At 41.0% G+C, this 14,367-nt stretch overlaps 1 protein-coding gene across 1 annotated transcript in view; it reads left to right on the forward strand.

Moving 5' to 3' along the window:
* The first annotated feature begins 10,028 nt into the window (after positions 1 to 10,028).
* The window catches only part of HTR1E (5-hydroxytryptamine receptor 1E), an 87,236-nt gene continuing 82,897 nt past the window's right edge, over positions 10,029 to 14,367 (forward strand). Inside the window, exon 1 of the mRNA XM_054493123.2 lies at positions 10,029 to 10,325. The gene's annotated coding sequence lies outside the window, so the exon portion shown is untranslated. The remainder of the gene's footprint in view (positions 10,326 to 14,367) is intronic.

Below are 14,367 nucleotides of genomic sequence, written 5' to 3' on the forward strand. Positions count from 1 at the left end.
AGGCCTTGATGCTGGTTCCAGATTGCCTGGTTTCAAACCCCAGTTTGCCACATACTGGCTACAGATTTGGGAAAGTTACTTAACCTCTTCATAACAGCCTACCAATATAAAAGACGATGACAATAATAGCTTTTTCCCCACAAGGATGATGCAGGGATTAAATGAGCCAATACATAAAATATGTTTATAGCAGTGCTACAAATAGAAAGAGTTCAATAAATGCCAGCCTCTATTATCATCCTATTGTCATAACATGAGAATAACAACCTGTCTTCACTTCTTCCTCATGGTTCCTGAGGATGAACTAATATAATGAATGTCAAAGTGATATGTAAATTACAAAGTGCTATTTAAAGGTAAAGAATTATACAAATGTTCACAAGCAGATGAATGATTTTTAAAAGTATGGCATATCCATAAATGGAAAACATTTTGGCAATTGCAAAAAAGAAACTACTGGTACATGGTTCATATGGATGAATCCAAAGACATTTCACTGAGTAGAAGATGCTAGATGCAAAGACTGAATATTTATATGAAATGCCTAGAAAAGGCAAATTTATAAAGACAGAAAACAGGTGGGGTGCGGTGGCTCATGCCTATAATCCCAGCACTATGGGAAGCCAAGACGGGCGGATCACCTGAGGTCGGGAGTTTGAGACCAGCCTGACCAACGTAGAGAAACCCCGTCTCTACTAAAAATACAAAATTAGCCGGGCATGGTGGTGCATGCCTGTAATCCCAGCTACTCAGGAGGCTGAGACAGGAGAATCACTTGAACCCAGGAGGCAGAGGTTGTGGTGAGCCGAGATCGCGCCATTACACTCCAGCCTGGGCAACAAGAGCAAAACTCTATCTCAAAATAAATAAACAAACAAATAAATAAATAAAACATACCAGTGGTTGCCTAGGATGGTTTTGGGAGTAGAGATTCACCAAAAATGGGCATGAGGAAACTTTTTAGAGTGATAGAGACATTCTACAACTAGACTGTGGTGATGGCTGCACAATTCTAGAAACGTACTAAAATCATTGAATTGTACATGCACAATGAGTGAATTTTATGTTATATAAGTTATCCCTCAATAAATTATTTAAATAAATAATAAATAACTATAAAGTAACAGTGTTATCATCACCTAATAGGTTATTTCATAAACAGTATTTTTTTAAGAAAATTATTTGGAATTGCCAGATTTTATGAAGATAGGGAAAGTGCTTTGAAAATTCTAAGTTTCTATACAAACTAACAATATTATTAATAAAAACAAATAATAAACCCATTTTAAAGAACTCTGTGATTTGTCTACCCCACATATACTCACCCTGCCAAATACTCCCACGTCAGGAAGCTGCTCCTTTAGTGACCCTGAGTTCTTCCTTCCTCCCACACGCAGTCCACTCACTCCCATAATCCAGCTTTCGCTGGAGCTCTATTAGCCCATCCTGGAACACACTGCAATGGGATGGAAAAAGAACAGGCCTTAGTACAGACACAGGTTCAAGCCTCAGCTAAGCCACATTCTACCTGTGTGACATCAGGCAAAGTATTTACACCTGCACTCCTCCTTGCCTCTGTCTGTAAAATGGAAATGATAATGTCCATCTCCTAAACTCGTTTTGATTGTGATGATTAAATATAACATATGTAAAGCAGCTAGCATTTGCTCAACATGTTTTTTTCTCCTGTAGGAAAAAAAAACTCTACCACGTTTTGTTAATTCTTCAATATTTATTGTGTACCAAATGTGTTGGGGAAGTTTAAAAGAAACAAAGGTTTAAATAATTCTCCAGCAGAAGCCAAGTCTGACAGATAGCAGATGTTTTTCTGGGGCTTTGGTAAGAAAGTGCACTGCACATGGTCATTACAGCTGCTGAATGACAAGGCCTAAAGAGCTAGATCAGTGAGAGCAGTGTCTTGGCAATACCGAAGTCTCCTTTTTCATACAAGAGAAAAAACTTCCAAGGCCAAGAAAAAGAGTGGAGCATCTTTTTCCCTCATACAGGTCAGTTAGAAAAAGTCACAAGGGACTAAAGATCAAAGGAACATTTTTCTTTCTCTGAGTTGTGAATAGCTTTGGGTGAGTAATAAATTGAAAAGATTTAAGGGCAAACAAGGTCCAAAAAGAAAAATTAAAAATATGTTAGAGAACAACAAAACTCAGAGAGATGAATAAAAGAATATCCTGGGGATAAGCATGCTGATATGCAGCTTGAGGAACTAGCCCACAAAATGCACATAAAGGCCAATTCCTAGGGACCCCCCTCCCAAAAAAAAAAAATTTATCTCTAGCTCCAGCTGCTGACCAGATACTGTGCTGGGTGGCCTGCTGCATCCTCAAATTTAACAGGTTCAAAATTTAACTCTAGTACTTCTTCTATCTAGTTGTCTAAATCAGAAATTATACTTAACCTTTTTCATGATCTCTGGTACCATTACTTTAATGCAGCTCTCCACTACTTCATGAATAAAAGAATGAGCAGAAGAATAGCTAAAGAATAATACTTGAAAGCCCATTTTTTGGGAGGTGGTTAATTTTATTTTTTAATCAACAAATAATACTTGTACATATTCATGGGGTACATAATGATGTTTTGATACAAACAATGCATAGTGGTCATATCAGGGTAATTAGCCTATCCATCATCTCAAACATTTATCATTTCTTTGTGGTTGGAAATATTCAGTATTCTCTTTCTAGCTATTTAAAACGATGTAATATATTATTGTTAACTCTACTCAAGGGCCAATTTTTTAAAAAATGATTTTAAAATATGGTTGGAAAATTCTCATTCAATAAGTGTTTATTGAGCAACTCCTGTATACCAAGCACACTGCCAAACAGTAAAGTGTATAATATAGTGTAGCCTATTGTAGCATATGAATGGAGGGAAAAGTTAGAGGTGACAATGAATAGGTATTTTAGGGCTGAAAGTAATCAGAGAAGAGAAATCTCCAGGATAAGAATCCAGAAAAGGGAAGTGATGTGGCTAGCATAAGAGAAACAGCATTTTCTACTTTGCCATCCTAGAGAGTCAAGGGAAACGAATACAAGTTACACTGGAGCTTTGGAGGAAGAACTTGAGACTTGTATAAAATAACAAAATATTCTTGTGCATTTTGCCTTACATTATGATGAATGTGATTAAAATTCTATAATTCTGGATGCTAAAGGAGAAAGAATTACTGATCCAAATGTCCTTAAATACCAAGCCTAGTGCTTAAAAGTTCTTCCTTATCAAAATATTGGAGAATATATACCCAAATGTTTCTCTATTGTTATCCTGAATTATTTACATTTAACTATTTCACCCTTTGGAATTTTGTTGTAATTTACATATGATGTGAGGATTTTGAATTGTTTTCTTTTTTGTTAATTTCTTTTTTTATTATTATACTTTAAGTTCTAGGGTACATGTGCACAACGTGCAGGTTTGTTACATAGGTATACATGTGCCATGGTGGTTTGCTGCACCCATCAACCCGTCATCTATGTTAGGTATTTCTCCTAATGCTATCCCTCCCCTAGCCCCCCATCCCCCAAAAAACCCCAATGTGTGATGTTCCCCTCCCTGTGTCCATGTGTTCTCATTGTTCAACTCTCACTCATGAGTGAGAACATGCAGTGTTTGGTCTTCTGTTCCTGTGTTAGTTTGCTGAGAATGATGGTTTCCAGCTTCAACCATGTCCCTGCAACGGACATGAACTCATCCTTTTTTATGGCTGCATAGTATTCCATGGTGTATATGCGCCACATTTTCTTAATCCAGTCTATCATTGATGAGCATTTGGGTTGGTTCCAAGTTTTTGCTATTGTGAACAGTGCCACATAATTTATTATTCTTTTCACTGCTTTGTGTTACCTTACTATCCTGGGTTAAGTTTGTCTATATTCAAGACCTCTCTTTGTGCTATCTTTTCTATTCTTTTTAGATGTATTTTTATGGTAATTTTTTTTTTTTTTGAGACGGAGTCCCACTCTGTCGCCCAGGCTGGGGTGCAGTGGTGCAATCTCGTCTCACCACAACCTCTGCCTTCCGGGTTCGAGCGATTCTCACGCCTCAGCCTCCCAAGTGGCTGAGACTACAGGTACTCACCACCATGCCTGGCTGATTTTTGTATTTTTTTTCTTTTAATAGAGACGGGGTTTCACCATGTTGGCCAGGCTGCTCTCAAACTCCTGACCTCAAGTGACCTGCCTACCTCAGCCTCCCAAAGTGCTGGGATTACAGGCGTGAGCCACCAAGCCCAGCCAGTATTCCCTTTTAAAAATTACTTTATTGTTACAATAGATTATACTACTTCACCTAAGATCATTGTCCTCCAGTTAATTCCTCTTTCAAAGTCTTCTTTGCATTTCTACTACATTTATAATGTCAGATAAGCATTAGAAACTTCTGTCCAATTCTCTCCATTAAAAAAAAGAAGAATGCTTCAGTCTTCTTATCCAGGCACTTACCTCTATTTACTCAAGTTTGCTTTTTACTCATTATTAGCATTGGCTGGGTCTGCTGAATTTTTGATATTAGAGGTTCTAAGTATAAGCAGCAATACCTAAACTGCACTCAAAGAAAGAAAAGTCAGGAAAGGCAATTTAAACATAATGGTACAAGAGATAGAAATACCAGCAGAGGTGCGTTCTGAAAGCCAAAAGTAGAGAAAGTTTAAGAAAGACTTTTGGTAAGCAATGCTAAAATTGATGAAGGGGACAATAACTGAAAATCAACCTCTGAAGTTGGAAGTTATTATACAAAGTCACTGATGATTTTCCCAAGAAAAATTTGGTAGCATGACTAAGTCAGAAGCTATATTCAGTTTATTGAGGAATGAGTGAGAGGTGAGGAAGAAGAAATGCTGAACATGAATTCTTTTCCTTTTCATGACATTAAATGGTAATGGTAAAGAGAGGCAAAGATAACATAGATGAGAGAGAGATTCAAGGAAAAGGGGGGAGTAGAGAGGGGTACAGGGAATATTTAGGCTAGAAAATCTCTATATGCAGGCTGGAAGAAAAGAGCCAGAAACCAGAGGCACAGACATTAAAAATAATCTGAGAAATGAATCTCCTTCTTACACAGTAAATGAAAAGGAAAAGATCATAGTAATAGCTAACACCCATTACTTACTGTGTGCCAGCCACCGTGCCATGAACTTTAATGCACTGTCTCATGTGAGAAACCCTCATACAAGACTTATCATCCTATCATCCCCGTTCTAAAGATGTTGGAAACTGAGACAAATATACAACAAGTTGGTCTAAGGTCACTCTGCTGTAGTAGTGGAGCTGGTGTCTGAACCCTGAAGTTTCACTCTAGAGTCAGAATGCTTGATGGCCAGCCTACATATTGTCAAGCAGAACGGTGAAAGCAGGGAGCTGCCCTAACATCGACGAATCACCTCCCGAATCACCAAAGACCACCTATGAACACATAACAAGGACTGCCAGCTTTGACTAGGACTCAGGAGTGGCAGAAACAAAGGAGTTCTCCATTACGAGAATGCCTATGCATGAATAGATGTGTCACTTTCAAAAGCAGCCACCCTGTCCTTCACACCAGTTTCCAAACCTTGATCTGCATACTGCTTGTTTTTTGTGCCTTCATGGTTTCCACTTGTAAGTTATTTATTTAATAATACAGGGACTTGGGTACAAAAAAATAGAAAGAGTGAATAAGACCTACTATTTGATAGAACAACAGGGTTACTATAGTCAATAATACTTAATTGTACATTTTAAAATAAAGAGTATAATTTAATTGTTTGTAATGCTTATTTCACATTGCATGCTTGTAGTACTCATGTACTCCATAAATATATATACCTCCTATATACCCACAAAAATGAAAAATTCATAAAAATGAAAAAAAAGAACACACGGGCAAAGGGACATAATTGTTTAGCCCACATGGTCATAACACGGGGCTTCTGGCCTGTCCATTTGAGAAAAGGGTTAGGCTGGTGAGTCTCCAGATGCACATGCATGGCACATAGTGATAGCTCCCTGGAGCAAAGAGAAGCATGCACTGGAGGGCAGGAAGACAGAAAAATTAGCCCTACACCAAGAGGGCCTACTCAGACTCTATACATCTTTCCAAAGCCCCAATTCCTCCGTAGAGGCTTCTCTGCTCCTTCAGCTCCTTCATGTAGTCATTCATGTAAATACCTTCACCTACCTTGGGTTTTCAGTTCCTTTAGAGAAGGGACCAAGTCCTATATCTCTTTCAAACTTCCAGGTTGGAGGTGTTCAAGAAATAGTTATTGAAAATGTATCAACTATTTCTACTCATGAGTAAGTGAGCTGCTTCTCATGATTACTTTTGATGAAAAAAAATGTGTTGATCATGAACCACTGTCAAGACCACTAGAGCTTGAGGTTTTGTTCTACCAAGTTTGCCTTAATTATTTCCTCCTGGGAACAAATATTAGCACATGCCAACACGGAGTAAGAGCCAGTTTTCGGCCAGAGAGTAGAGTTTTTTCTCAGTGCAAGGCCACCTTGCCAACTGTTCCCTGAACAGTTTAGATCTAGATGATGTATTCTAATCAGTTAAGCTATATTCTAGTTAATTAAGCTAATCAACCTAAATTCATTATTTTGCTCCCTGTATCGTGAGGTTGGTGAACATAGTTAGCCAATAGTATCAACAAATAAAACATTTTATAGTGAAAATGCCTTCATTCAAAAGCATTGCTGGAGATTGTTGTCAATTTAATAATTTATTCACAAAATATTGTGACCCCAGGCCCATCTCTACAGAAGCCTGGAATCCTTCCCAGTGGAGGAAACCTGCTTTTTATTCAGTTGACATCAGGCTTAGCCATATGATTTGGGATAGCCAATGGAATGTGAGCGTAAGTGATCTTATAATTCAGCTGAAGCTTTAAGAACCATTGTGATATTCCCCCATTACTCTTCCCTCTACCATAAAAATGGCCTGGCTTCATCAGTCTGGATCCCCAAATGGAGCTTCAGACAATCCACAGCTAATACTTTTATTAGCGAGCCACTAACTTCTACCATAGCAAGCCACTGAGATTTGGGGGTTATGCTTGGTTACCATAGCATAACTTCCTGAAAGCTGACAAACGTTGAAACCTACCTATAAACATTTCACTCTCTCCCTCTGGCCTCTGTCACACCACAGATATAAAATGCAATTTGAAGCTCAGTCTTTGAAATCAACAGTAAAATGAGAGAACCATGTCACAGGGTTGTTGAAATTGTTTAGTGGAATAGTGTATGGAGAGCACCTAGGATGGTGTGAGCTCAGAAATGTGAGCTCCCTCGCCACCATAATGCCTTCCCTTCATGTTTCATTCCCACTTCCGTGATGGAGGTAGCAAATGACAGACAATGTCAACCAGAATCTTGATTCTTCTCTATAATCATGTGATGAACAAGTTATACACAGTTCCTGCCTCACAAAACTTGTAGTCTTACTTCTAGCAGAAAAATGTACCATGTGCCTGCTTGCTTCCTCATCTATTAATGTGAAGTTCCAGCATCCAAGTGAAAAATTAACAAATGTAATTAGGATTGTCTTGGAGATAGAGGGAATCCATTGTTCATGATTTTTCCCTCTCCCAACCACTATCAACCACCCCACCGTCTATACACATCACCACTGCCAGTACCACTTCCAGAAATTACTCCCTGGTCCTAAAACCTGGATTAGATTGCCCTCCTTTGTGCTCCCATAACATCCTGTACTTCCCCCTTCTCCAAACTGTTACTCTGGAATGGATTTACTAGTTTGGGAATTAGTCTTCCTACTGAGAGAATAAACTGTTTCTTCGTTATTTTAGTCCTAGAAGTTGCCTCATGCCTCAAACATGGTAGATATTTATCAACATTTTTTGAAGTAATGAATGAGTGGATTTGATAAGTTAATTGCTTCATAATGACTTTTGAGTTCCTGCTGCAAGTTGATGACTTTTTTATGCCAGATGCCCAGGGCTCCAGGCAATCCTTATAGTTTTTTTTAACTGATAAGGAGTTCTCTATTATGAAATGGGGATGTGATTTACATATACCTGCAATCTTAAAGCACTCATAGAGGCCATTGGAAACTCAAATGGGTAATACAAATTGAATTAGCAGCTCTTGATTAAGAGAGCATTGATTTTATTAAAACTAGTGGAATATATGCCAGAAGTTAATTAATAGCTTGAAAATAATCAGACACTTCATAAAGCTGAACATCTGCCAAAAAGCGGGTATTCTGAGGTATGTTCAGGATAATTTCCAAGTGTATAATATTTGTTTCCATAGTTCCTTATGTTGTAATAACCAAAAAATAGGTAAATCAATTTTAAATGAAGCAATTTAACAAACTCATATTTCCTTTATATTTTGGAGGAACTCCAAACTTGCAAGAGTAAAACAATGTCCTTACTTACTCTCTTGGGATATCTAAAATATCTTCAGTCCTATAAGATTCTTTTTTAAAATGAGGAATGATTCTTGTTCTGTTTATTTTTACGTAACACCTTTATCATCAAACAAACTTCAAGATGTGTCATCTTTAGTAGGAAAATGTATTTCCACCTCATCCTCCTGTTAGACTTCAGTCTAAAGCCTATTCTCAGTTTAATGGGATTAACAGAAGCAAATCACAATTTAAGACTATAGTTTACCAACCTTCCTTTCTCTTGCTCAGTGAAATTCCCCTGATAATCCATCAGTCAGCCCCTGCTGGCCTTGAGAGGCACTCCAGAAGGCAGGAGGAAGGGCACACGGGCTCGCTTTTTGAACTGAAGAAGGGTTTCATTTGGTTTAGAATTGCCAAACTTCAAAAAATAAATAAATAACTTAAAGTGTTTTTCAAATCAGCCATAAGGCTACAAACCAGAAAGAAAAGTGTGAGGCAGGTGTTTGGGGAAGCTACCCAAGTTGCCTACATGGTTTCCAAGGTCCTTTCAACTCTAAGGTTTGTGTATCAGGCTGTCTACAGATCATACTGTCTCCATAAGATTGTCTAGTTCATTTTATGGCTAGTTTGAACAATCTGATTTTCTTTTTTACAATGGCAGGGGCTCAATCCATGTTAGGCTTCAATGTTGAGTCACCCAAGTTCTCCACAGAGAATAACCAACCAGCCGTAAGGAAGCTTCTTTTAGCAATGCCAGGATTCTGTAAAGTCCCTCCCAGCTTAACTTTTCCGACCTTGCGGCAGCAGAACAACGAAAAGAACAGCCCCTGGCACCCTCAGAAGAGCACAAAGCCCTCTGACAACCTGAGATGGCGCCCAGGTAGACTTCCCTCAAAAAAAAAAAAAAATGACAAGGCTGCTTCAGCAGGTCTTTCAGCCCCAACCACTCCACCCTCCGTCTCCTTTTCTTCACCGCTTTCCCCACCTCTCTTCCCCCCTTCCACTTTGACCCACCCCAATTTTCGTCCACTTCTCCCTCACCCCTTCCTTGTAATCTCTCTCCTTGAGGCGTCCTGTGGATGTTGACTGTAATCTCCCCTGGAGGAGAGCTAAGAAATGCACCTCCAGAGGGTCTGTTTGCCGTTGGAACCGCGTAGAGAAAGCGTGCAAACCCGTCAACTGCTCCCGCCGTTCCTCTCCCTCCTCAACCCAGGCTCGCTACAGAAGAGGGGAGTAGAGTCTGCCCCCTTGTTGTATCTATTTTCCCCTTCTCCGCCAGGGCTGTGGCCGGCAAGGGGCTCAGGAGGTGAGTCCCTTGCCCACACCTCCAACCCCGCAGGCCCGGTTTATAACATGGACAGCCCTGCCCTCTAGTGTTTGCAACCGGGAGCCCTAAGGCGCCATCTGCTCCAGAATTTCTCTTTTATAACCTAAGCAAGACCTGGAGTACCTCGGAGCTGCGACCTCCAGTTCACAATACCACCTGCCTCACACCCGGGCTCATCTTTTCATCCCGCCCCCACTACCCCCCTCTCCGTTCACGGTGTCCCGGGAGGCTGCGACCTGCGTAGATGATTTAGCAGACTGCCCCTGCCCATGCTCCTGCTCCTCCTCCTCCTCCTCTTCCCCGCTCTCTCCCTCTCGCCTCCTCTTCCAGTCCCGGCGCCCAGACTCGGCGAAGCGCAGCGCCTGCCACCAGCGGTGCCTCGGGCTGCCCCGCGCGCCGCGCTCCCAAGGTTCTGTCTCGCCGCACCCCGGCGAGCACTGGCGCGGGCAAGGACGCTGGCGGGGAGAACGCCCTGGGCTCAACGTACTCCAGAATCGAATGTTGAGAGAAGCAGTGCTTTGATCCAGCTCAGGAGAAAAAGGAGCGGGTTCCGAGTGAGACTTCTGGAGCCAGCGGGACGTGCTGGTTTGCCCAGTGCGGCGCGGCTGCACGCACCGACCACAAGGTGAGGGGCGCACACCTTCCGGGACGACCTGGCTTCCCTTCTTACCCCCACCCACTCCAGGTACTCCAGCTCTGGCTTGGGGATGTTTGCCAGCTTTGAGGCGCAAAGGCGGCGGGAGTTGGGATGCGGGGTGTCGGAGGGAGACTATGAGGGTCGCCCGGGCACTGTGCCTGCACGCTGGATTATAGTACAGAGAGCATTTCTTGTTCAAACAATTCCTCAAATGTGTGAACCTGAGAATCAACATTGTGTATAAATGTGGTTTGAGCATTTCATCCTGCTTCCTTGCAAAAGGATTAGAGGCAGCTTAAACATTAAATAGGCATGGAACGGGTGCTGGGGGGTGCCGGGGAAAACTTGAGTAGAAATCACAGGGAGGTGGTGTGCTCCAGGGACCCCGGGAGAACTGTGTGATTTCAAAGCCAGCTGATTAAAAAACCTTTGATTAGAAAGGACTGCACTGTTGCTCCAGCCCTCAGAAAATAATACTGTGCTCAGTCCTGATAAACAAAATACCCAGGTGAGGAGGTAATGAGGCAGGCTCATTTTTTTAAAAATACAAAATAAATCTTGGAGGTAAGAGTTAAGATGAGAAGTTCGGTCTTAAGCCATCTCCACCCAATACTACAAGGTGAGAGGCTGATCCCCTGCCTAATGAAAAGGAAAGGAAATTGAGTCAAAAGGGAAGTGATTCCAGCTGCTATTACAGGATCGTAGTGGTTTTGCATCTATATGTATATTTCTGCCTGTGCCCAGTTTTGGAAGAAAGGACCTTGTATTCAACCCAACGCTGCTTGTCCTTGAGTTAGAAGGATAAGGCAGATGGTGTCATCATCCCAAGGTGCTTCTTCCTAACCTTTCTAATTGTCCTTCCTTGCCTCCTGCACCAAATCTCTTGGGGAGGGAGCAGCCCAGGAGGAAATAATAGATCGTCAAATGGGTCGGGGGAGCAGTGTTTTTCCCAAAATAATTTAGGCTCATTTCATCATTCTTATGTTTTCCCTCAAAGCTCTAAGCAGTATATCGTCCTAAGCTGAATTTAACATTGTTCCAGAATATATATTTACCATAGTTATACATTCAGACACAATATGCATAACCTTAAACAGCCAGGATGCACTTGTGAATCAGGGGCTTCCCTTACTTAACCCTGCGCAAGAGAGGCAAAGCAGGCACGTGGGTCTGATTCCCTGTGCAGTCTCCTTCATGAGGAGCATATGTGAAATACCTTTGAAATACAGAGAAGATTGAGACAGCTTTTCTGTTTCTGGTACAGTTGCTTTCCTGCTGAATTAAGTGAAATGACCCTGTCTTCAACAAAAAAATGAATGGAGGCATTTGAGGCCCATTTAACAAATGCACAAAATATGCCTGCCTCAGTTTTTTCTCCCTTCAGAGCTTTAGCCTCCAGCCCACGGAGTTGTGATGATGAAACGGACCTCCTAAGTGGGACTCAGCTCAGTTTCTGTATCATATTTAAAACAGAGTATGTTGCTTATTTCTAAAATTGCACGGCACCTCACCACTAACTGTTTTGCTGCATAGAGGTATTTCATCACTAAGAGAGCTATATAGAGAAACTCACTGAAATCCTGATTCATCATTGTTGATAAAACTTAACTATTGTGTCATCATCATATGACATGGGCTGCAGAAGCTCCAAGGATTGCTATAGATCTCAATTGAGACTTCTAGTAACAGAGCTAGAAAGGAGCCTTTTAAAGTGTAGCCATGACTCTGGTCATTAGGTATATGCATGTTCAAATATTCCTTTAGGTGCTTGTTTTCGCTTTCATAACAATTTCCAGGGATGAAAACTTAGCAGATTATTTTTATAATGAAGAGTATTCAAATTAACAATGTGTATCCACCAGCTGACAAGTTTTAAATTCCACAGAAATCAACATCACAAACATAGTAAGATCAAGTTTTCATTCTTTCCTCTTCTGCCATAATGACTTCATTCAAGGCCTAGTCCCAGACCAAGTGCATGGAGACGATGGCTCATGTCTCTCAACATTTGCGCAAGGGAATGGTGCCTCCCTTGCAACTCAGCGTGATGTCACCTTTGTTAGCCATTCTGGTGTCTATACAAAATATTTGCTCCCCATTTCTTCTTATTGATGCCTGGTCAGCAGCAATCATGTAAATAAGTTTCCATTCTTCTGAGGAAGATAACAAAGTCAGGGTTTCTCAGAAGTGGTGCCTAGGAAGAGACAAAATCCAGGACACATCTCCAGTTCAGGTAACACTGCAATACATTTCAATTTCCTGCTGTGTGATGGGGTTATTATTGAAGAGGGAAATAAGGTGTATCATTCGCAGCACATTGTCCCCACCTGGCTCAAGCACCGCCCATTCCCCAGGTGGGCTCAATATGCTACCCCCCCCCCCAACCACCACCACCACCAAGATACCAAGGCTGCAGATGAAAAGTAGATCTCAGCCAGGCATGATGGCTCACACCTGTAATTCCCACACTTTGGGAGGCCATGGCAGGAGGATCACATGAGCCCATGATTTCGACACCAGCCTGAGCAAAATAATGAGACCTCATCTCTACAAAATATTTAAAATGAGTCAAGTATAGTGGTGTGTACCTGTAGTCCCAGCTACTTGGGAGGTTGAAGTGAGAGGATCACTTGAGCCCAGAAAGCCAAAGTTGCAGTGAGCCAAGTTCGTGCCACTGCACTACAGCCTAGGTGACAGAGCAAGGCCTTGTCTCAAAAAAAGAAAAGAAAAGAAAGTAGGTCTCTTTGCAGAAAGCCTCAGGCCCTGAACTTTTGTATCATCTTCTCATTACTCAAGTCTAATTCCCTACATCTCACTTTTACACACAGATCATTTTTTTCATGTTTCTTTTGATTGCCCACCCTGGAATTCTATTTCTACACTACCCTTTAAAAGTGAAAGATCAAATCTAACACTCTAATGTGGGAAAGCATTCCCTCTATTTCTACAAGCTTATTTACACAAAAAAATAAGCTTGACACTGATCAAAAACTGAATTTCTACCAAATAGGAACTTACTTTTTATGCCATAAATTATCAAGGCCATCTCAAGGCAGAGGTGAGTTTAGCATCTCATGCTTTATGCTCCTTTCTTCTGCACCTACCAGATTTGTATTATGTGTGAAATTATATGAACGTAAACCCCAGGGAAACATTGAAGATGAGTGTGCCATCATAAGTGATGCAGGGACAGATGAACAGGGAAGAGAAATGGGGCGGCAGCACTTGAGTGACTAACTTCTCTCTTGTTTTCTCCTCCCTGAATCATTTTCTAGAACCAGTATTGTGGCCCCTAAAATTTGGGGTTTAGGTCAGTCAACTTACCAAAGTTCATCTTCCTGGCGATGAAAGGACTTTCATCAAAATCCCAGCTACTTTTTATTCGTTCCCACATTTTGTGGATTAAGAAACTGAGAACCAGAATTTATAGAGATCATTCAATCAATTGGCATATTCCCGGATCACAACAAATTGATAAAATTCTTGAGAACCCTCTTTCTAATACAGTTTGACTATAATTTTGTCTTTCATTTTTAGTTCTCTTATTTTGTCTCATCCAATGTGGATTATCTGGTTTACTGCAGTCCTTACCTAAATAGATGTCAGTGTTTTGATCCCATTGTTGTATTCCCCTAAAACATATCAAATGAAAAACTGGACACTTTAATACGTTTATTGTTAGCACTCTCTCATGCTGATCAATTCTCAACACATGCATTTGTAGGATTAGGAAGACATAATCCTTTAGAAGAAGCTATAAAACCTAATCCTTCTGCATCTGGATCACTTTAAACTACAAGTTGTAAGAGGAATGAGCATCTCTGGATTCTAGTTATCAGTGCAGACCAGATGGAAGGTCTTTATGAAATCTGGTATGAGAAGGAAGGCATTTTATAGCAAGAAGAAAATATTTTGAGAAATAGCTACCAGCAGCAGCAGCTAGCAGTTCTAAAACTCTCAGATCCTCCTAATGACCCAATTAGGGAGGGAGGGAGGGAGGGAGGGAGGAAGGAAGGAAGGAAGGGAAGGA

The sequence above is a fragment of the Pongo pygmaeus genome, chromosome 5 (assembly GCF_028885625.2).
Source record: "Pongo pygmaeus isolate AG05252 chromosome 5, NHGRI_mPonPyg2-v2.0_pri, whole genome shotgun sequence".
NCBI classification, from domain to species: domain Eukaryota; kingdom Metazoa; phylum Chordata; class Mammalia; order Primates; family Hominidae; genus Pongo; species Pongo pygmaeus.